Below are 22,743 nucleotides of genomic sequence, written 5' to 3'. Positions count from 1 at the left end.
ATTATAAAAATAACAATTAATTTATTTTATTATTTATTTATTTTTGCCTGTTTAGTAACAGTTTTTACATAAAAAAAAATTGTCGATTTTTTTTGAAATTATAATTAATTTAATTAAAAAAATTTTATTTTTTAAAATATATGATTAGAACAATTATTTTAAATAGTGAATAAAATATAATTTATTATATATTACTAAATAGTTATAATAAGAATTAAGTATACATGATTTTAGTTCTTAAAATACAATATTATAATAATTTAAATTGTAAATTTATTAATTTAAAATTTGAAAATTTATCATAAAATAATAATTAACTTATTTTATTATTTATACATTCTACTAAATGCAAGTTTAGCAATAGTTTATGGGTATTGTTTCTACATTTAAATGCATTTATTTTACCAAACACTTAAAATTAAAATAATTTCACAAAAATTAAAGTTCAAATCTAGCTTTGAACAGAAAAGCATATCAAAAAAATATTTTTACCTTAAAAATAAAAAATAAAGTATGCATAATTTTCCATAATTATTCTTACACAAATCTATTAATTACACATATACTTCTCTTAAAAACTGAAATAAATCATTTTTTGCCTAGAAACAAAACGGTATCATTTCTATAAGATTTTCTTTCACTTCCAACGAATAAGATGAGAAGCACGGCTCCTGCTGACTGACGGGGTCGAGGAAAAAAGAAAAAGAAAGTATAAGGTGGAGTTAGGTGATGATGATGAAAGATGCAAGAAATCAAAAACAACCATGTGAGGCTTTTGAAACGGTGTTGTAACGGCCCCGGAAATTTAAAATGAAATGTATATTAAAAATATCAAATGCGGAAGCGAAGTCAAAATTCGATTAACATCCCTTACACTAAAACCAAAAACGTGTTCACAAAATATAAAAGATCAAACTACCTAAAGGAGAAACTTGAAAATAAAAGCTACGAATATGACTATGGAGTCTTCAGGCGTCCCCTTCGTCGTCCTCCTGCGGAACCGGCTCGGGAACGATGTCTTCCTGATCTGAAATGATTAAATAAGGAATGAGCTACACTAGCCCAGTAAAGACATCACGATATCTCACCGTCACGGAGGTAAAGGTGGGTAGAAAACACAAAAAGACCAATGGAGCATAATTTACAACAAATTCTTTTATCAATAATAAATCCTTCACCATCCATTTACCCGATAGAATCCATAAAACAGTGTACGAAAGCAATAATATTATCATCATCATGAAATCATATATAAACTGTATAACATAATACTTATCAAGCCTTTCGTAATTCAATTGTTACACAACATATTTTCCTCATTTACCAGCCCACTAGTATCCATGGGGATCCATAGGGGTCCCGCTACCCGTTAACCCTTAACACTTGAAATCATATTCCAGGGCCGTCCTCATATCTCGTCCGGTATGAGTGCCAAAACTATAGACCTCATTACCTCGTCCGGTATGAGGGTGAAACGGGCCGTCCCCATACCCCGTCCGGTATGGGCGCCAAAACACATAAGATCTCCATACCCCGTCCGGTAGGGTTCCCTACGGACCCGGTCCGTCCACCATCTCCCAGGATATCTAGTCAGGCTAACCACATTATACAATTACCCATTTACATAATCTATCATTCTCTTTTCCCTCAGTCAGCATCATCAATCCACATACAAACAAGCAAAACAGTAATTTATGCCAAACAGACAAGATACAACATCAATATCCCAGTCATTCAATCCATAATCAATAAAACAGTACAATATGCAAACGAAACTATAAAATGAAAACATCAAACCTCATACTGCATTTAAAACTGTAAAACAGGCCAAATAACAGTTAACCGATAAACACACTAGACTCGGGCTCCATTAGCGACCTTAAACAATTTCACACATCTATTGATTCATAAAATATCGTTTTATCATTTATTGAACTTTAATACCGTGATAGAAAATAGGGTGAGGGGTCCTTACACGTTTCGGGGTCCGAACACGGCTTCACAGTGCGCCTACAGGCTGTCCCTAATTTTTCCTGAATTTTTCCCGGGGAACTGAAACGCATTACTGGTACCTGCACGTGTTCCAAAAAATCTCAAATTAGGCCGAGGGCCCCTTTCGGTCAATATCGCATTTTCGGCACGGCGGCTCCGCCGTGCTCCGGCGACGGCGATTCGCCTCGGTTTGGCCGTTTTCGGCCGTTTCCAGCCGAATTCGGCCACACTTCCATCTATCCTTGCGATTAAACAACTCTAGGGCCCTCAGGGGGCCAAAAAATTAAGGAAAACCGAAGCTTACCGGCGGCGGTGCTCTCGGGTGCGGCGGCTCTCCGGTGAAGTTCGTGTTTTGGTGATTCGGCTCCGATCAACCTGTAGAGAAAAGAATGGTGATCACGGTGATATAAAAATTTCATTAAACGGAGGCCGGGAAGGGCCTCATCGGAGGCAAAAACCGAGGAGGGGCGCGGCGGTGCCGCTGTGCTTCGGCCGTATTTTTCAGTCGTTTGGCCGGGATTTTGGCTCCGATTTGGCCACAGGGGAAATCAGCGTGGAAAAACGAGTCGGGAGTATGAAATTTACCTCGATCGGCAGTCGAAAATCCCTCCGGTGCGGCGACGAGTGGCGGCGGCCGGCTTCTGGTTCGTCTTCTCCGGCGAGGGCAGGCGGCTAGGGTTTGTGGTCTGGTGTGGGGGTCTTATTTATACCCTTTTGCCTTTTGATCTCAGCCGTCCATTTTGATTTAATCTGAGTCGTCCGTTTTTGATTGAATCTGGGCCGTCCGTGCGATTGCATCTGGGCCGTCCGATCGCACGTTCGATCTGGGTCGTCCGATCGCGCATACGCAGATCGCCAACGTGGCCCGTCCCGGATCGGCTTGATCTTGCCACGTGGCAGGTCCCGGTTGGCCGGGACTGCTGACTGGGTCTGCTGACGTGGCTGCTGACGTAGCCCCCCCCCCTTTTTTTTTTTTTTCTTCTTCAATTTTCCGGGCGCTACAACTCTCCCCCCTTAAAGAAATTTGGTCCCCAAATTTGCCTCGTTACTCTTGATCGAACAGATGGGGATATTGGGCCCTAAATTCTGATTCCAGTTCCCAAGTAGCCTCCCTGGGCGTGTGGTTCTGCCACACGACTTTTACAAATGATATTTCCCGGTTGCGGAGTATTCTGCTCTCTCGGTCCGTGATACCGACCGGTACTTCTTCATAAGACAAGTCCTCTCGGAGTGGAAGCGGTTCATGAGCCAAGACATGAGAAGGGTCCGGATTGTACTTACGTAGCATAGATACGTGAAACACATTATGAACCCGGGAGAGCTCAGGAGGGAGTGCAAGTCTGTAGGCAGTGGTACCAATCTTGTCTAAGATTTCAAAGGGTCCAATATATCTGGGGTTTAATTTTCCCCTCCTGCCGAACCTACTAATTTCCTTGAAGGGGGTGACTTTAAGAAACACCCGGTCGCCTTTCTCAAAGGCCAGGTCTTTCCTCCAGGTATCAGCATAACTCTTCTGCCTACTCTGAGCTGTCAGGATGTTCTTCTTGATCTTAACTATCTTGGACGTGGTTTCTTCTACCAAATCCGGGCCAAACAATCTTCTATCGCCCACTTCCTCCCAACAAATCGGTGACCTGCACGGACGCCCATATAGCGCCTCGTATGGGGCCATGCCGATGCTTGCTTGGTAACTGTTGTTGTAAGCAAACTCTATCAGGGGTAGGTGGTCGTCCCAATGGCCCCCGGAGTCAAGGACACAAGCTCGGAGCATATCCTCCAGCGTACGAATTGTCCTCTCTGATTGTCCATCGGTTTGGGGGTGGAAGGCAGTACTAAGAGACAGCTTTGTTACCATAGCTTGCTGGAAACTATTCCAAAACCGAGAAGTGAATCTGGGATCCCTATCGGATACCACTGTTACTGGAACTCCATGCAGTCTGACTACCTCCCAGATATACATTCTTGCCAACTTGTCCAAAGGATCAGTCATTCTGATGGCTAGGAAGTGGGAAGACTTAGTGAGTCGGTCAACAATTACCCATATAGCATCATGTCCCGATCGTGCCTTGGGTAGTCCCGATACGAAGTCCATGGTGATGTGTTCCCACTTCCACTCTGGAATCGGTAAAGGCTGAAGTAACCCACTCGGGTGTTGATGTTCTGCTTTGACCTGCTGACATACCAAGCACTTAGATACAAAGTCGGCTATATCTCTCTTCATCCCATTCCACCAGAACCGAGGTCGCATAGTTTGGTATATTTTCGTACTTCCTGGATGCATGGCGAACCTTGAACTATGGGACTCTGTCATGATGTCTCTTTTTAACTCACTGTCATCTGGGACACACACTCTGTCCTTGAAACGAATCAATCCGTCGGCAGAGATCTGAAATTCTGAGCTCACTCCCTGTTCTGCATCCTTCTTGCGGGTTACTAGGGCGGGGTCGACTGACTGGGCTTCCTTTATTCTTTGGATTAACTCGGGTTGGACTGCTAGGTGGCCCAAACATGTGACTCTCTTCGGATCTCGCAGGCGAACCTGCTGTGTAGCCCCAATGGACCTACACTCTGAAACCATCAGATGGGCTAGGGTGCCTGCACTTTTCCTGCTGAGGGCATCGGCCACTACGTTGCCCTTACCTGGATGGTATAGGATGTCACAATCATAGTCCTTGAGGAGTTCCATCCACCTTCTCTGACGCATGTTGAGACCCTTCTGAGTGAAGATGTGCTTCAAACTCTTATGATCGGTGTAGATCTGAAAGGTCTCTCCATACAAATAATGGCGCCAGGTTTTCAAGGCGTGTATGATTGCGGCAAGCTCCAAGTCATGGGTAGGATAGTTCTTCTCATGATTCTTTAGCTGTCTAGACCCATATGCTATAACCTTTCCATGCTGCATTAGGACACAACCCAGGCCCAGATAGGAGGCATCACTATAAACTGTGTACCCTCCTGATCCACTCGGTAGAGCGAGCACTGGTGCGGTAGTCAGTCGCTTCTTCAACTCTGAAAAACTCCTTTCGCAGTTCTCGTTCCATTCAAACTTTGCATTCTTTTTTGTGAGTCGGGTTAGAGGAGCTGCTAGACTAGAGAACCCTTCGACAAACCGGCGGTAATAACCTGCTATTCCTAGGAAACTGCGAATTTCCTTAACTGTTGTCAGCCTTTCCCAACCAAGTACCGCTTCAACCTTTTCGGGGTTCACCGACACCCCTTCCTTCGATATAACATGTCTTAGGAAGGCGGTTTGCTCGAGCCAAAATCCACACTTGCTCAACTTCGCATACAACTTCTTTTCCCTGAGTACCTGTAGGACTTGGGTAAGATGATGAGCATGTTCTTCCCTACTTTTTGAGTAGACTAAGATATCATCGATGAATACGATGACAAATTGATCCAAGAATTCTCTGAAGATCCTGTTCATTAGATCCATAAAGATGGCCGGGGCATTGGTTAGCCCAAACGACATAACCTGGAACTCATAGTGTCCGTACCTGGTTCGGAATGCCGTCTTGGGGATGTCTTCTGCTCTCACTTTTACCTGATGGTAACCTGATCGTAGATCTATTTTAGAAAAGACTTGTGCACCCTGCAACTGATCGAAAAGGTCATCAATCCGGGGAAGAAGGTATTTGTTCTTAATTGTTATCTTATTTATCCTTCTGTAATCAATGCACAGTCTCAACGTTCCATCTCCTTTCTTTGCAAAAGTAACCCCGGCACCCCATGGGGAAATGCTGTGTCTAATGAAGCCACTATTTTGTAGCTCAATGATCTGTTTCCTTAGTTCTTCCATCTCGATGCGGCTCATTCGGTAAGGAGCTACCGAGATGGGCTGGGTTCCTGGCTGTAAGTCTATGGTGAACTCGACATCTCTGTCCCCTGGTAGACCGGGCAGTTCATCCGGAAATACGTCTGGAAAGTCTCGGACTACTGGAATCTCTTGGATACAAACTTCTTTCTTGGGTTTACCTAGTTAGAGAAAATACAAGATTAAGGCACTGGGAATTAAGAAAAAAAGAATTTGCCATTAGGGGAAATCAGTACCGAATAATTTTATTAACTTTTAAATGGCTCCTCGTTGGGAGGATTAAATACAATCTTTTTGTTAAAGTAGTCTATGGTGGCGTGATACGCCGCTAGCCAATCCATTCCTAGGATTACATCAAAATCCCATGTGTCTAACCCTATCAGGTCTACCCTCAATTTCTTATTTGCTATCTCCACGGCACATGCCCTGTAGACAACCTCTCCTAGCAATGTCTCCCCCCTAGCGGTAGATACAAGCAATAATGAATCAAGTCTATCAGGTGATACACAAATTTTGGAAGCAAGAACATGTGAAATAAAAGAATGTAATGCACCAGTATCAAACAAAACATGAGCAATGTGGCCAGAGATAGTATACATACCATGTACCACGTCTGGGTCTGCGTCGGCATCCTTCTGGGTAAGGTTGTAAACTCTGCCCTAGATTGGAGGCCTCCCTTGATTCTGGTTCCTAGGGCACTCCCTTGCATAGTGCTGGGCACTGCCGCATATGCGATAGGTGTTGTTGAGGCGGTAGCAGGATCGGTCCCCATGATCCCTGCCGCAGTACTGGCAGATCTTCCCATGTGTTGCCCCCGTAGCCTGAGGAGGGGCCTGGACGGCGGGTCTGGGCCTCTTATTGGGTTGGACAGGCATGGTAGGTGCTGGCCTGCGGAGCGGGGCTGAGGGTCGGGAACTTCCAGCTAGCTGAGCGCGGGTGTCGAAGCTCCTTTCTATGATCTGCGCCTTTGCCAGGACTGCCGAATATGTCTCGAGCTCCATCACCAGTAAGTGCTGTCTGATCTCCGGGCGGAGACCCCACTGGAATTTCCTGGCCTTTCGGCCCTCATCCAACAATGTCTCCGGGGCATGTCGGCCCAACTCCAGGAACTTACGGGCATACTCCGAAACTGTCATATTTCCCTGGACCAATTGAGGAAATTCCATTTCCTATAGATGTTGGATGTGTTTAGGGAGATACTCCGCATGGAAAGCCGCTAGGAACTGCTCCCAAGTAACTGGTGCAGGCAGGATGGCCCGCTTGAGCTCCCACCAGCGTACTGCTTCCCCTACCAGCATGTAGGAGGCAATGACAGCCCTCTACTCAGGAACTACTCCCAGGGTCTCGAAAGTTCTCTCAGTCTCTGCCAGCCAGTATTGGGCCTCTTCGAAAGAGGATCCCCCTGAAAAAGTAGAAGGGTTCAGTCTTCTGTACCTCTCTATGAAGCCGGGGTCGATCAAGGAATGAGCGGGGTCCCGAGGTAGAGGGACTGGGGCCGGCTGAGGGTGAACTGGGGGACCCTGTGGTGGTGCCTGCTGATGTGGTGGGGGCACTGGAATGTGCTGTGGCGGCACCTGTTGGTACTGTGGCTGTGGTACCAGGTCGTACCGCGGCTGTGGTGTCGGGTGGTACTGTGGAGGAACAGGCTCCTGCTGGGGTGGCTCGGGATCAGCCTGTTGTAGGGGGGGCTCAACCTGCGCTAGCGGAGGAGGTCCCGGTAACTCCTTTCTCTCCTCTTGCCTTCGCTGGGCAACTACGAGAGCCTCCACCATCTCGAATAGTCTATCTAAATCCTCCCGAAGTGAATTATCTGGGGCCGCTCGGTTTAGTGGGGGCCTTCCTCTCCTCATTCCCGTGTACCTGCATTCACAAGGAATGATTGAGCAACGATATATCGGTGAGTATTTCTCTAAGGCACACTAGTGTAAGGGATGGGTCCGAGGAAATGCGGCTCTGATACCAACTGTAACGGCCCCAGAAATTTAAAATGAAATGTATATTAAAAATATCAAATGCGGAAGCGAAGTCAAAATTCGATTAACATCCCTTACACTAAAACCAAAAACGTGTTCACAAAATATAAAAGATCAAACTACCTAAAGGAGAAACTTGAAAGTAAAAGCTACGAATATGACTATGGAGTCTTCAGGCGTCTCCTTTGTCGTCCTCCTGCAGAACCGGCTCGGGAACGAAGTCTTCCTGATCTGAAATGATTAAATAAGGAATGAGCTACACTAGCCCAGTAAAGACATCACGATATCTCACCGTCACGGAGGTAAAGGTGGGTAGAAAACACAAAAAGACCAATGGAGCATAATTTACAACAAATTCTTTTATCAATAATAAATCCTTCACCATCCACTTACCTCGATAGAATCCATAAAACAGTGTACGAAAGCAATAACATTATCATCATCATGAAATCATATATAAACTGTATAACATAATACTTATCAAGCCTTTCGTAATTTAATCGTTACACAACATATTTTCCTCATTTACCAGCCCACTAGTATCCATGGGGATCCATAGGGGTCCCGCTACCCGTTAACCCTTAACACTTGAAATCATATTCCAAGGCCGTCCCCATACCCCGTTCGGTATGGGCGCCAAAACTATAGACCTCATTATCCCGTCCGGTATGAGGGACCACAATCCCGGTAGGGTTCCCTACGGACCCGGTCCGTCCACCATCTCCCAGGATATCTAGTCAGGCTGACCACATTATACAATTACCCATTTACATAATCTATCATTCTCTTTTCCCTCTGTCAGCATCATCAATCCACATACAAACAAGTAAAACAGTAATTTATGCCAAACAGACAACATACAGCATAAATATCCCAGTCATTCAATCCATAATCAATAAAACAGTACAATATGCACACGAAACAATAAAATGAAAACATCAAACCTCATACTGCATTTAAAACTGTAAAACAGGCCAAATAACAGTTAACCGACAAACACACTAGACTCGGGCTCCGTTAGCGACCTTAAACAATTTCACACATCTATTGATTCATGAAATATCGTTTTATCATTTATTGAACTTTAATACCGTGATAGGAAATAGGGTGAGGGGTCCTTACACGTTTCAAGGTCCGAACACGGCTTCACAGTGCGCCTACAGGCTGTCCCTAATTTTCCCTGAATTTTTCCCGGGGAACTGAAACGCACTACTGGTACCTGCACGTGTTCCAAAAAATCCCAAATTAGGCCGAGGGCCCCTTTCGGCCAATATCGCATTTCTAGCACGGCGGCTCCGCCGTGCTCCGGCGACGCGGCGGTGATTCGCCTCGATTTGGCTGTTTTCGGCCGTTTCCGGGCGAATTCGGCCACACTTGCATCGATCCTTGCGATTAAACAACTCTAGGGTCCTCAGGGGGCCAAAAAATTATGGAAAACCGAAGCTTACCGGCGGCAGTGCTCTCGGGTGCGGCGGCTCTCCGGTGAAGTTCGTGTTTTGGTGATTCGGCTCCGATCAACCTGTAGAGAAAAGAATGATGATCACGGTGATATAAAAAGTGCATTAAACGGAGGCCGGGAAGGGCCTCATCGGAGGTAAAAACTGAGGAGGGACGCGGCGGCGCTGCTGGGCTTCGGTCGTGTTTTTCGGCCGTTTGGCTGGAATTTTGGCTCCGATTTGGCAACAGGGGAAATCAGCGTGGAAAAACGAGTCGGGGTATGAAATTTACCTCGATCGACGGTCGGAAATCCCTCCGGTGCGGCGGCAGGTGGCTGCGGCCGGCTTCTGGTTCGTCTTCTCCGGCGAGGGCAGGCGGCTAGGGTTTGTGGTCTGGTGTGGGGGTCTTATTTATACCCTTTTGCCTTTTGATCTCAGCCGTCCATTTTGATTTAATCTGGGCCGTCCGTTTTTGATTGCATCTGGGCCGTCCGTGCGATTGCATATTGGCCGTCCGATCGCACGTTCGATCTGGGCTGTTCAATCGCGCATACGCGGATCGCCAACGTGGCCCGTCTCGGATCGACGTGGTCTTGCCACATGGCAGGTCCCAGTTGGCCGGGACTGCTGACTGGGTCTGCTGACGTGGCTGCTGACGTGGCCCCCCCTTTTTTTTTTTTTTTTCTTCTTCAATTTCCCGGGTGCTACAGCTGTCGCTTCCTATAAAATTTTTCATTCACTTCTAACGGAGAAGAGAGAAGAGAGAGATCGTATAATACTCGGGTCTAGAATTTGATCCAGCAACAATTTTGACATTCTAAATATATAAAAAAAATTATTTATAAATTAATTTATTTTAATTTTTGTTAAATTTATTAAAAAATATAGGTTATGGATGAAATCAAAAATAACTTTAGAAAAAATATATGAAATTTTGGATTCTGGGGGTATTTTTAGAAGAAAAATTAGAAACAAGGAGTTAAAGTACAAATAGAAAACATTGTGCCACGTAGAACCGCCTAGTCAACAACTCTGACGAACCGCAGGACGCCGTGTGGCGAGACATGTTGACGTTAGTGCCACATGGGATGTCCTACGGGCGATCTGCGTGTCCCGCGATTGGATGACCCAGGATCGATCCTGCGCGCGTGGACGACCTAGACTTGTTCCCTCTTTAAACGCAATCGTACGGTCGAGATCAAATCGCAATGGACAGTCTACATTCATTTCCTCCTTAAATGCAATCGGATGGTCGAGTTCAAATCGTGATGGATAGTTCAGATTCATTTTCTCCTTAGACGCGATCAAAAGAACGAGATCGATCGCGATGGATGGCTCAGATCAAAGCGAAATAGATATAAATACCTCGCATCACACAAGAACCCAAACCCTAGCTGCCAGCCCCTGCTGGAGAAGAAAAATCAGACACTGGAGAAGGAGGCCGATCGACAACCGCTGCCACACCGGAGCCACCAATGACCGCCAAAAAAAGATAAAAAATTTTCCTACCTACTCAGAATTTGATTCCGTGCACCTCAATGGCCAAATAGGAGTAAAAAAGACAGTGGATGAGCTGAAAATCGCGGGCGAAGCCGTCGCAACCAAAGTCTCAAAACCCCTCCAATGTGACCCTTCCCGATTTCCGTTTCACATGATTTTGTGATTAATGTGTTCACCGTTCTTTTCTATGCAGGTTGGCCGAAGAAAGAACCTCAGCCGCGAAGCAGAACCGACGAAGCCACCGTACCTGGAGGTCTCCCATGCCGGTAAGTTCAATTTTCTATAGTTTTTCGGCAACCGAGGCTCCTAATGTATTTTTCTACAGGGATACGATCAAAACAGCTTAAAAACTAACCAAAATCGGTTAGGCCGAGGTGAACCACCATTGTGGGTGCCGAAGCACAGCTATGTCGCTGTGCTGGAATCCTAAAATTGGTCGAAATAAATTTTGGACACCAATTTTAGATTTCTAATATATTTTTAGGTACGTGGCAAGTGTTTTGGATTCCGTATGGATAATTCAAAAAATTCGATACCCAATAAAAAGTATAGTAGACAGCACGACATCCCGAAATACCGATTCGGGTAAGAATCTCTCACTTTTTTTTCCGTTACGGAAAATCAAAGTTTAATAATCGATAATTGTGTATTTTTATAAAAACATTAGAGAGTTCTAAGAATAATTACAGGTCATTAGTAGAGCCAAAACTGGTTAGTTCACGATTATTTCGATTTCCTGTTTATTTTCTTGTATATCACATATTTGTTTACTATTATACTATGCGTAATCTTACCAGTAAGGTTTGAGAAATATGGTTCACCCTCATACCGGACGGGGTATCGAGATAGTAGAATATTTGGTTCCCATTACTAGATGGGGTATGAGGACGACCAGTTAATTGTTTTATTGGATATTGGATTCACGAGTAGGAAGACATCCCTATGGACCCCCAGGGGTACCGGTAAGCAGGTAAAAAAATGAAAAGTAATTGTCTTTTATTATTTTATATGTGAAAATAAAAAGTGTGTGTATATGGGTCTTCATAAATTATTTTTGGAAGAACTTGTTTCGTAAATATGGAATAAATTGTTTTCTTTTATAGTAAATGAATTTACATTAAATTAAGTGCTACATTGGTTGATTTTCTGATTTTTACCAATCTTCAGTTTTTCGTATCGGTAATTAGTATGATATTCTTACTGGGTTAGTGTCCCTCACCATTTCATTAACTATTTTAGAGCAAAATGACCAAGATTCAGATCCTGATCACAAGAGGGTTGTGAATAGGTTACTACCTGGACTCCCTTCAAAAGCTAATGATGGTTATCATAGGATGCTCAGTTATTTATTTTTCATTTATTTCTTTAATTTCTATTTGTTCTTTTAGAGTGAACATTCTCATATCCCTATTGGGTATTCTAAATTATTGTGTAAGGAATGTAAACTTTAACTTTATTATTTCGCTTCCGCATTTAATTTATAAATTTATTTCCATTTAAGTCCCGGGTCTTTACTGTTAGTATCAGAGCCACGTTATTTGGAACTATTCCTTACACAAATACCTAAGGAAACACAAAAAATCAATTATCGCTTAACCATTCCTTGTGAAATGCAGGTACATATAGATGAGGAGAGGAAGACCCCCATTAAACCGAGCAGCCTAGAAGGGTTCATTTTAAAAGGATGTTGATCGACTCTTTAAGATGCTGAAGAAACTTATCGTTGTCTAGTAGGCCTTGGAGGAAATGATGGAGCTTCCTGACCCTCCCCCGCTGCCACAATTTGAGCCACCCTTGTAGTGGGAGGATCCAAAGCTACCCCGGTATAACCCTGCTCCTCCATAGTATCATTTGGCACCACCACATTATAATTCAGTGCCTCCACCACATCATTCGAAACCACCACGGTCTAATCCGGTGCCTCCACCGTATCATCCAATACCACTGCAGGGTCATCTGATCCCTCCCCAGAACAATCTAGTCCCTTTTTCCACAGGACCCAATTCCACTCATGATGGACATAAGCTATATTGAAATATATAAAATACTAAACTCATCTACTTTTGCAAGGGCATCATCTTTTGAAGAAGCCAAGTACTGGTTAGCTGAAATAGAGAAGGTTTTCGCACTCTTAGGGTGGTCACCAAATAGAAAGTTGCACTTGTCACCTATATGCTTGTGGGAGAGACAGGTCGCTGATGGCAGCTCAAACAGGCCACCCTGCCCGTTCCAGTAACTTGAGAATAGTTCATGATGTCCTTCAATGCAAAGTAGCTCCCATAGCACCTCCGACATCTAAAAGAAATGGAGTTTGCACACCTAATTCAGGGTGATATGACTATGTCAGAGTATACCTGAAGGTTCCTAAAGTTAGGTCGGTATTCCCCTAAGAGCATGATGGATGAAGGCAGAAAGGTAAGGAAGTTCGAGTGCGGTCTCCGTCTTGAGATTAGACATCAACTGTATGTGTTCGAGCTCAGTACTTAATCAGCCATTCTGACCAAGACACAACTAGTAGAGAGAAACTTTCACATTTTTCCTCAAGTAGTGGGGAACCCCAGACCCCCCAGTTTCACACTGCAGACTAGAACCCACCGCACCGGTTCAGTAGAATAAGAGACCTAGGTCAGTGACTCAGGCTCCTCCTCAGGCTCCAGTAACAAGATGCGGTAGGACTTGCGAGCACTGTGGCAAGGATCATGGAGACCGACCCTGCTATCGCTTCAATAATAATTACCGCATATGTGGGAGTGTCCAGCACTATGCGAGAGAGTGCCCACGAAATCAGGACCAGCCCAAACCTCCTATCTAGAACAGAGCTTACAACTTCACTCCACAGGATGTTGAAGCCAACCCAAACGTGATACAAGATACGTACACTATTTGTAATCACCTTGCACATGTTTTGATTCATTTGTCTCACATACTTTAACACCAAACTTGAATATATTACCTGAAATACTTGATTCTGTGTTATTTGTGTCTACTCCTGAGAGTATGACACTACTAGGAGAGGTTATATACAGAACTTATATCATAGATATAGCATATAGGAAATTGTGTGTGGACCTAATAAAGATTGACACGTGGGACTTTAATGTAATCTTATGAATGAACTGGCTAGTAGTGTATCACGTCATATAGATTGTTTTGACAAGAAACTTATATTCAACCCTTCTAATGAAGAGTCATTTACAAGTTAATAAAAATTTAAATATTATTTCCTCATGGAAAATTTTCCTATTACAAAGAGTTTTAACTCAGTTGTTTTCTCTAACTAAGCAAACTTAAGAAAAAACTTTTTATTCAAGAGATTTGGTAATCCGAAACTTTCCGGATGTGTTTCTTGATAAACTACCTGGACTATCAGTGGACAGAAAAGTTAAATTCACCATAGATCTTCAATCAGAAACTCAATCTATCTCAATTGTCCCTTACTGCATGGGCCGTGTTGAGATGGAAGAGCTGAAGAAACAGATCAATAAATTACAGGATAATAGGTTCATTCGATATAGTGTGTCGCCTTGGGGTGCTGGAGTCATATTTGTAAGGAAGTGGGATGAAACATCAAGATTATATATTGACTATAGGAGATTGAACAAGGTCACGATTAAGAACAAGTACCCTATTCCCAGGATCGGTAATCTTTTTGACCAATTGCAGGGTGCCTAGGTCTTCTCCAAAATAGACCTACATTCAGGTTACTATCAGGTAAAGATCAAGGCAGAAGACATTCCCAAGATAGCCTTCCGAACTAGGTACGAACATTATGAACTCCTAATAAAGTCGTTTATATTAATCAACGTACCAACCATCTTTATGGGCTTAATGAACAGGATTTTCAAAAAATTCATGAATCAGTTTATCATTGTATTTATCGATGATATTCTAGTCTATTCAAAAAGTAGAGAGGAACACACTCACCATCTGACTCAGACTTTACAGGTTCTTAGAGAAAAGAAGTTGTATGCAAAGTTGAGTAAGTGTGGGTACTGTCTCGAACAGACTACCTTCCTAGGCCACATCATATCAATGAATGGAGTGTCAGTGAACCCTGAAAAAATTAAGACAGTGCTTGGTTGGGAAAAATTGACCTCGGTCAAGTAGATTCGTAGTTTTTTTAGAATGACAGATTATTACCGTAGGTTTGTAGAAGGATTTTCTAGCCTATCTGCTTCTTTGACCTAACTCACAAAGAATAACATCAAGTTTGAGTGGAACGAGAATTGTGAAAGAAACTTTTCAGAATTAAAAAAGTGGTTGGCTACTGCACCTGTATTGCCCTTGTTGAGTGGGACAGGTGGATATACAATTTATAGTGATGCTTCCTACCTGGGGTTGGCTTATGTTCTGATGCAGCATGGGAAGGTCATAACCTATGGATCTAGACAGTTGAAGAGTAATAAGAAAAACTACATCACCCACGACTTAGAACTTGCCGCTATTATCTACGGCTTAAAGATTTGGCGCCACTACTTGTATGTGAAGACTTTTTATACTTATACTGACCATAAGAACTTGAAACATTATATTCATTTACAAGGATCTCAACATGTGTTGGAAACATCGGATAGAACTCCTGAAGGACTACGATTGCAATATTTTGTATCACTCGGGCAAGAAAAATGTGGTAATCGATGCACTCAGTAGAAAAATTATAGGTATGTTAGCTCACCTAATAGTTTCATAATGTAGGGTAATAGGGGCCGCACAACATATACGACTTCAAGACTTTAAGAGACTTATATGTTTGACCTATCTGACTGTTCAACCTGAGTTGATTAAGAGAATAAAGGAAGCCCAATCCGTCGATTCCACCCTAGCAGCTCTCAGGAAGGATGCAGAACAGGGAGTAAATTCAGAATTTCGAGTCTCTGCCGATTTATTTCTCAGATTTAAGGATAAGGTATGTGTTCTAGGTGACAGTAAACCAAAAAGGGATATCATGATAGATACTCATAGCTCAAAGTTTGTCATGCATCCAGGAAGCACCAAAATGTATCAAAGTATATCACGTCAGTTTTTGTGAAACGGGATGAAAGGATATATAACTGACTTTATTTTCAAGTGTATAGCGTGTCAATAAGTCAGGTAGAGCATCAACACCTAAGCATACTACTTCAGCCATTACCGATCCTGGAGTGGAAGTGAGAATACATCACAATAGATTTCGTAATAGGATTGTCTAAGTCACGTTCAAGACATGATGTCATTTGGGTAATTATTGACCAACTCACCAAGTCTTCTTACTTCTTGGCTATTAAGATGACTGACCCCTTGCACAAGTTAGCGAGAATGTATATTTGAGAGATAGTCAGGTTATATGAAGTGCCAGTGACAGTAGTATCCGACATGGACCCCAAGTTCACTTCTTGGTTTTGGTCTATTTTTCAGCAAGTCATGGAAATAAAACTATCTCTTAGTACTGCATTCCACCCTCATATTGATGGATAATCAAAAAAGACGATTCGCATACTAGAGGATATACTCCGAACTTGTGTTCTTGATTTCGGGAGACATTGGGATGATCATTTACCCTTAATAGAGTTTACCTACAATAACAGCTACCAGACAAGTATCGTCATGGTTTCATACGAGGCATTATATGGTCGTCCATGAAGATCATCGATATGTTGGGAATAAGTGGCTAATAGAAAATTGTTCGGTCCAGATCTTGTGGAGGAAACTACAACCAAAATAGTTAAGATCAAGAAGAACATCTAGACAGCTCAGAGTAGACAGAAGAGTTATGCGGACACACGGAGGAGGGATCTGAAATTTAAGAAAGGTGATCAAGTGTTCCTCAAGGTCACGCATTTTAAGGAAATCAGTAAGTTTGACAATAAGAGGAAACTAAATCCCTAGTTCATTGGGGTATTTGAGATCTTAGACAGAATTAGTACCACTGCCTATAGACTGACACTACCTCTAGAGCTATTTATGGTCCATAATGTATTTCATGTATTCATGCTATACAAGTACAACTCGGACCCCTAGTACATCTTGATCCACGAGCCCCTTTCATTCTAAGAGGATATATCATATGAGGAGGTACCAGTGGGCATTGTAGACCGAAAGAGCAGAGTACTACATAACAGGAAAATTTCCTTTGTTAAGGTCCTATGGCAGAATCACACGGAGAGAGAGGTCACATGGGAGATAGAATAAGACTTCAGAGTCTAGTATCCACAACTATTTGATTAAACGAGAGGGAGACAAATTTGAGGGACCAAATTTCTTTTATGGGAAGTTGTAATACCCGGACCTAGAATTTAGTCCGGGATCAATTTTGACATTCCAAAATAAATAAAAAATCTTATTTTAAAAATAATTATTTTTTTTGTTGACTTTATGAGAAAAATAGGTTATGGATGAAATCGAAAATGATTTTGGGAAAAATGGGTGAAAATTTGGGTTTGAGACGTGTTTTTGAAAGAAAAATTAGAAACAGAGAGTCAGAGTGCAAATAGAAAAAATTGTGCCATATAAGACCGCTCAGTCAGCAATCCTGACGAACCAGAGCACACAGCATGGCGAGGCAAGCTGATGTCGGTGCCATGTGGGCAATCTGCGTACTCCGCGATCGGATGACCCAAGATCGATCCCCTACACTTGGACGGTCTGGATTTATTTCCTCTTTAAACACAATCGGACGGTCGAGATCAAATCGCAATGGATGGTCCATATTTATTTTCTCCTTAAATGCGATCAGACAGTCGAGATCAAATCGCGATAAACAATTTAGATTCATTTCCTCATTGGGGCGTAATTGGACAGATGAGATCGATCGCGATGGATAACCCAGATAAAAGTGGGATGGATATAAATACCTCGCATCACTCGAGAACTCAAACCCTAACCGCCAGCCCCCGCTGGAGAAGAAAAACCAGACGTTGGAGAAGGAGACCGACCGCCAACCGCTGCCGCACTGGAGCCACCGCTGATCGCCAAAAAAAGGTAAAAATTTCTCCTACCCATTCAAAATTTGATTTTGAGCACCTCCATGCCCAAATCGGAGTAAAAGAGACAGCAGGTGAGCCAAAAATCGCGGGTAAAGACCGAAGGAGCTGCTACAGCTAAAGTTCCAAAACTCCTCCGATGAACCCTTCCTGATTCCTGTTTCATGTAATTTTTTGATCCTTATGTTTACCGTCCTTTTTTGTGCAAGTTGGCCAAAGAAAGAACCTTAGTCGCAAAGGAGAACCGGTAAAGCCGCCGCACTTGGAGGTCCCTCAGCCGGTAAGTTCGGTTTTTTGTGGTTTTCCAGCCAACCGAGGCCTCTGACGTATTTTTCTGCAGGGATACAGCCAAAACTGTCCAAAAACTTGCCAAAATTGGCCAAAACCGGTTACACCGAGGTGAACTGCCGTAGTGGACACCGAAGCTAGCGCCGCCGTGCCGAAACTCCAAAATTTGTCAAAATGAGTTGTGGACTCCGATTTTGGATTTCTATGATATTTTTAGGTACGTGACAACTCTTTTGGATTCTGCAAGGATAACTCGAGAAACTTGGTAGCCGTTAGGAAGCGTAATAGACAACGCGGCGTCTCAAAACACTGATTTGGCTAAGGATCCCTCGCCCTTTTCTCTGTTACGGTAAATTGATATTTAAGAATTGATAATTGTGTATTTTTATGATAAAATTAGAGAATTCTAAGAATAATTACATGTTACTAGTAGAGCCAAAACTAGTTAATTCACGATCGTTTCGATTTCCTGTTTATTTTTTTGTATTGCCTATATTTATTTACTATTATACTGTGTGTAACTGAATTAATGATTTTTAGGATCGTTTTGATTATTTGGTTCCCCTGGAATTATTTTTCAGTATTCCGGTTATTGGTTATTTAGCTATATTAAACTATATTATTTGTTTAAGTGAACTGTGAGTATAAAATGAGTTATTGGTATTGCGTAGTTGATTGTTATGCTGATGAAAATCTGTATGAGAAAGATTTACTGGATACCCGAGAATGGACGGACGGGTCTGGACATAGAGAACCTTACTGTGAACAGTACCTCAATCGGACAGGACTGGGAAGTCGCTTATTACTAAGGTTTGAGAGATATGGTTCACCCTCATACCGGATGGAGTATCGAGGTGGTAGTGTAATATTTGGTACTCATTACTAGACGGGGTATGGGGACGGCCGATTAATTGTTTAATTGGATATTGGGTTTATGAGTAGGAGGACATGCCTATGGATCCTAAGGATACCGGTAAGCGGGTAAAAAAATGAAAAGTGACTATTTCTTATTTTTTTTTATGTGAAAATAAAAACTGTATGGATATGGGTCTTCATAGATTATTTTTGAAAAAATTTGTTACGTGAATATGGAATAAATGGTTTTGTTTATAGCAAATGAATTTACATTAAATTAAGAGCTCTATTGGTTATTTTTCTAATTTTTACCACCCTTCAGTTTTTCGTATTTGTGATTAGTATGATATTCTTACTGGGGTAGTATTGATCACCCTTTTATTAACTATTTCAAATCAAAAGGACCAATATTCAAATCCCGATCAATAAGAGGGTTGTAAATAGTTCACCACCCGGACTCCATTGAAAAGCTAGTGAAGGCTATCCTAAGATGCTCGGTTATTTATTTTTTATTTATTTCTTTAATTTTCATTTGTTCTTTTAGAAGAGACATTCCCATATCCCTATTGGGTATTCTAAATTATTGTGTAAGTAATGTAAACTCTAACTCTATTATTTCGCTTCCGTATTTAATTTATAAATTTATTTCTATTTAAGTTCTGGGCTTTTACATATCGACTGAGCATATGAAAAAAGAAAAGAAAAACATAATATGATTGATTATGAAGAAGATGAGTTATCTAGAATGTGGAAGAAAGAGATATAAGGGTCTTATAAAACATACCAAGATTGCATTTGTGAACCTCAAGAAAACAATCATACGAGTGAAGAAGCAGCAAGTTGAGCAGAGCCGATGTGACCAACAAAAGCTTGATTAATAACAATGATGCCTAAAGTTGAAAATCTGGAGAAAAAGAAGATATGGGTGATTGCAGGCCCTACTATTTTCATCAGAGTTTTAACCTTCGACGTCATTGTTATTAGTTAAACTTTTATGTGTCACATTTGCCCTATTCACTTTCTACTTCTTCACTCATATTTACTGGTTTCTTGAGGTTTGCGAATGGTATCTTGATATGTTTTATAAGTCTTTTATGAGCTCTGTCTTCCACATTTTTTTATTGTTTTTTTATTAATAGTTCTCTATTAGATTTCATGTGTAATGTGATACACTAAGAAGATTAGAGAATGTCGGTACCAAATCCCAGATACTTTGAGATGGAGGGACTGGGCAGTTAACTCGTTCCTCACGACTGAGTCAACAAGCAGTTCTCCAAGTAATTCTCTTTTATTCTTTTTGCTATTTTTTTTTGTCATGTCCTAGATCGTGCTCCCTGAATAGCAAGAAGTAGTTGCATTTATAGAAGGCCAAACCCCTATTGAGGATTTTGAACATTTAGCACTATTATGATAATATAATAATACTGAAATTATCAGAGCGCAAGAGAAATAAAAATTTAAAGATTATATTCCTTGCACATTTAGATAGAATGCCCAAATAGAGGTTAAAGGAATGTTCAAAACTTAAAACGAGAAAACTACTACAAAATAATTATTAACCTTAACTTAAATTTGGCGAAGCGAGAAAAAATAATGTCCTAGTTAGTCTTTTATTGTTTAGGATCCGAGTCTTTGTCGTCTTAATTTGAAATGGTTAATAGAAAAGGAGTGAATTACATTAGCTCAATAAGAATATCAACGCTTTACCATTGACACGAAAATCAAAGAATTATAGAAAATATAAAACTATCGATGAAGCATGTTTATAATTAAATCCAAATACTAATTGTAACACCCAAAAAAAAAAATTTATTTTATTATTTTATTATTTTATTTTATTTTATTTTATTTTATTTTAGAATTTTGTTTATTTTATTTTATTTTAATAATTAATTTATAAGGTTTTAATTTAATATAATTTAATTCAATAGAAATAAAAATAATAATAATAATGAAATGGGGTAAAATTATTTTTAATATTTAATTAAAATTAATTTTGGGAAAAATGGGTGAAAATTTGGATTCTAGGGGTGTTTTTTTAAAAAAATTGAAAAACGGGGGTCAAAACGCAATTTAAAAAAATAATGCCACATCAGCAACCACATCAGCAGCCCGGTCAGCAGCCCCGGCCAACCAGGACATGCCGCGTGGCAGGGACACTGACGCGGGAAGCCATGCAGGACGAAGACACGTGGGCGATCCGCGTGCGCGCGATCGGACGGCCTAGATCTGTTCCTGTGGGCACAGATGGCCCAGATCAAAAGCGCGCTTGGATGGCCCAGATCTCATGTATGCAAACGGTCCAGATTTGATCACGCACGGACAGCCCAGATTTATTTCCAATTTAATCGCGATCGGATGGCCCAAACCCTAGCCGCCAGAACCCTCGCCGGAGAAGACGACCTAGCCACTAGAGGAACCGACCACCGCCACCCGCCGCACATTAGAGGATTTTTCGGCCGCCAAATGAGGTAAAACTTCTCCCCTTGTCTCATTTTTCGATGTTGAACCTCCCTATGGCCAACTCGGAGCCAAACCACCAGCTGATTGGCTGGAAAATACCGCCAAAGTCTATCGGTGCCACTGCAGGTTTCCTCAATTTTTGCCTCTGATAAGGCCCTCCCCGGTTCCCATTCGATGTAATTTTTATACCATTGTGACCACCGTCTTTTTCTCTACAGGTTGACCGGAGTAAAACACCAAATCACAACTCGTGCCGGAGGAGCCGCCATACTCGAGAGTTTTGCCACCGGTAAGTCTCAATTTTTTGGAATTTTTTGGCCCATCGAAGGCCCTAGGGGTATTTTATCAAAGGAAACAATTCAAATTTGGCCAAATTCGGTCGAAAACGGCCAGAAACGGCCAACCTGAGGCGGATCGCCGCTGTGCCAGAATTTTAAAATTGGTCGAAAGGGTCCTAGGTCTGATTTGGGATTTTTTGGGGACATGTGCAGGTACCGAAAATATGTTTCAGTTTCTGGAGAAAAATTCAGGGAATCTAGGGACTGCCCGTAGGCGCAGTGAGAACCCGATTTCAGACTATGAAACAAGTAAGGATCTCTCACCCTATTTCTTATCACGGAATTAAAGATTAATAAATAATTAAACAGTATTTTATGAATTTATAGATTTGTATAATTAATTAAGATTGCTAATGGGGCCCGAACCTGATGTATTTATTGGTTTATTTCTGTTTGATGTATTTTACAGTCTAAATACAATATGGTGCTTGATATGTTTATTCTATGGTTTCGTATGCATGAATCACGATTTCATTTATTATACTTTGAATTATTGTGAACCCGATGTTGTGTTGTCTTGTTTGGTGTCCATTACTGGTTTACTTATTTATGTTTGATTGGGTAATTGAGACTAAGAAAAATAGAAAAATGTATGTGAATTGATAAATGAATGATGTCGACAGCCTGACTAGATATCCTGGGAGATGGTGGACGGATCGGGTCCATAGGGAACCCTACTAGGAATGTGGTCTCTCATATCGGACGGAATATGGAGACTTTATATGTTTTAGCGCCCATACCGAACGGTGTATGGGGACGACCCATTTCACCCTCATACCGGACGGGGTATTGAGGTTTATGGTTTTGGCGCCCATACCGGACGGGGTATGAGGACGGCCCTGGAATTATGTTATTAATGTGAATGGTTCACGTGTAGCGGGGACCCCCCCTATGGATCCCCATGGATACTAGTAGGCTGATAAAAGAGGAAATTTGTTGCCTGATGATCGAAATACAAAAGTATGATATATATTATATTACAGAGTGTGCATGATCTTATGATGTTTATAATGTTATTGTTTCTCATAAGCTGTTTTCATGAATCTCACCGAGGTAAGTGGACAGTAAAGGTTTTTATTATTGATAAATGAGTTTGTTATAAATTATACTATATTGGTCGTTTTT

This window comes from Carica papaya, chromosome 1 (assembly GCF_054855325.1).
Source record: "Carica papaya isolate Zhongbai chromosome 1, ASM5485532v1, whole genome shotgun sequence".
NCBI classification, from domain to species: domain Eukaryota; kingdom Viridiplantae; phylum Streptophyta; class Magnoliopsida; order Brassicales; family Caricaceae; genus Carica; species Carica papaya.
The sequence above is the reverse complement of the archived record's forward strand: the minus strand, read 5'-3'. Positions refer to the sequence as shown.